Source organism: Bombus vosnesenskii, unplaced genomic scaffold (genome assembly GCF_011952255.1).
Source record: "Bombus vosnesenskii isolate JDL3184/JDL3185 unplaced genomic scaffold, Bvos_JDL3184-5_v1.1 scf7180000016077, whole genome shotgun sequence".
Classification (NCBI taxonomy): Eukaryota; Metazoa; Arthropoda; class Insecta; order Hymenoptera; family Apidae; genus Bombus; species Bombus vosnesenskii.
The window spans coordinates 12,501-15,000 of NW_022884266.1; positions in this window are offsets into that span (position 1 = coordinate 12,501).

Sequence of the window (2,500 nt, forward strand, 5' to 3'; positions counted from 1 at the left end):
ACCGAGGCCGTAGAATAGCCACGCGCTCAACGCTGTTCCGACCGAACCGTCCGGCTCGACGTCTCTCTTATAGATACGAAAGCGCCAGCCGGAAGGCCGGCGCCGGCCGGGCTAGCGGCCGCGCGCTTACGGTGCAAAACCTCCGTAGCAACGTACCGTTCGGAAGGGGCGCTGGAACTTAGTCTCGCGAACGCTCGATCACTACTATACAAAGCCAATATCCAACCATCGAAATACATTACCAGACGTTTTATTAACATAATAGAAATGCATTTTTACCACAAAATTAATTTTTTTTTTCACCGAAAAATTCCATCAGTAAACATACTCTTATATCGAATACGGACAAAAAACAAGTTTATAATCAATTACAATACGTTAAAATAAGTAGAAATATGCAAAAAAATATATACCTTGTAACGTTAATTAACGAAAAAATTGGAAAAATATCCCAGTCGTGTCAGTCCGACGAACGCTAATCTTTTGAAAAAATCGATAAAAATGTTTAATCCCGACGTATTTAATAGAGATAGAACGATTCCCGTAAAAAAATTTATACCTTGTAACGCTTTTTAACGAATAAACTCGAAAAAACTTTTTCGCGCCCGGAATTTTTCTAAGTCCCAACGTACCGGCTCGGAATCTTTCTATGTTCCACCGACCGGTCGTGTCGGTTCGAACGTTTTTATATCCGTCCGCGGACGATATAAACGCTTAATCCCGACGTGTTTCATCGAGTTATAACGATTTATGCAAAAATATTCGTACGTTGTAACGCTTTTTCACGAATTAACTGAAAAAGAGTGTTCGGTCCGAAAATTTTCTAAGTCCGAACGACCGGACGCATAGGTCCGTTTTTAAAAATCGTTCTCGGACGGAAATAAACCATTAATCCCGACGTATTTCGTCGAGTTACGTCGATTTATGCAAAAAATTCATACCTTGTAACGCTTTTTAACGAATAAACTCGAAAAAACTTTTTCGCGCCCGGAATTTTTCTAAGTCCCAACGTACCGGCTCGGAATTTTTCTATGTTCCAACGACCGGTCGTGTCGGTTCGAACGTTTTTATATCCGTCCGCGGACGATATAAACGCTTACTCCCGACGTGTTTCATCGAGTTATAACGATTTATGTAAAAATATTCGTACGTTGTAACGCTTTTTAACGAATTAACTGGAAAAGAGTGTTCGGTCCGAAAATTTTCTAAGTCCGAACGACCGGACGCATAGGTCCGTTTTTAAAAATCGTTCTCGGACGGAAATAAACCGTTAATCCCGACGTATTTCGTCGAGTTACGTCGATTTATGCAAAAAAATTCATACCTTGTAACGCTTTTTAACGAATAAACTCGAAAAAACTTTTTCGCGCCCAGAATTTTTCTAAGTCCCAACGTACCGGCTCGGAATTTTTCTATGTTCCAACGACCGGTCGTGTCGGTTCGAACGTTTTTATATCCGTCCGCGGACGATATAAACGCTTAAGCCCGACGTGTTTCATCGAGTTATAACGATTTATGCAAAAATATTCGTACGTTGTAACGCTTTTTAACGAATTAACTGAAAAAGAGTGTTCGGTCCGAAAATTTTCTAAGTCCGAACGACCGGACGCATAGGTCCGTTTTAAAAAATCGTTCTCGGACGGAAATAAACCATTAATCCCGACGTATTTCGTCGAGTTACGTCGATTTATGCAAAAAAATTCATACCTTGTAACGCTTTTAACGAATAAACTCGAAAAAACTTTTTCGCGCCCGGAATTTTTCTAAGTCCCAACGTACCGGCTCGGAATTTTCTATGTTCCAACGACCGGTCGTGTCGGTTCGAACGTTTTTATATCCGTCCGCGGACGATATAAACGCTTAATCCCGACGTGTTTCATCGAGTTATTACGATTTATGCAAAAATATTCGTACGTTGTAACGCTTTTTAACGAATTAACTGAAAAAGAGTGTTCGGTCCGAAAATTTTCTAAGTCCGAACGACCGGACGCATAGGTCCGTTTTTAAAAATCGTTCTCGGACGGAAATAAACCATTAATCCCGACGTATTTCGTCGAGTTACGTCGATTTATGCAAAAAAATTCATACCTTGTAACGCTTTTTAACGAATAAACTCGAAAAAACTTTTTCGCACTCGGAATTTTTCTAAGTCCCAACGTACCGGCTCGGAATTTTTCTATGTTCCAACGACCGGTCGTGTCGGTTCGAACGTTTTTATATCCGTCTGCGGACGATATAAACGCTTAATCCCGACGTGTTTTATCGAGTTATAACGATTTATGTAAAAATATTCGTACGTTGTAACACTTTTTAACGAGTTATTTCGAGTTGAACTTTCGGTACTTTCGTAACGGGGCGAAAAAATTCTAAGTTCCAACGTCCCGGTCATGTTGGTCCGGAGGATGAAATTTTTAAAAAAAATAAAGTGAAATCGCTACTTTCGACTAGATTTCGTCGAAAGATAACGATTTCACGCAAAATTTGTATACCTTATAACGCT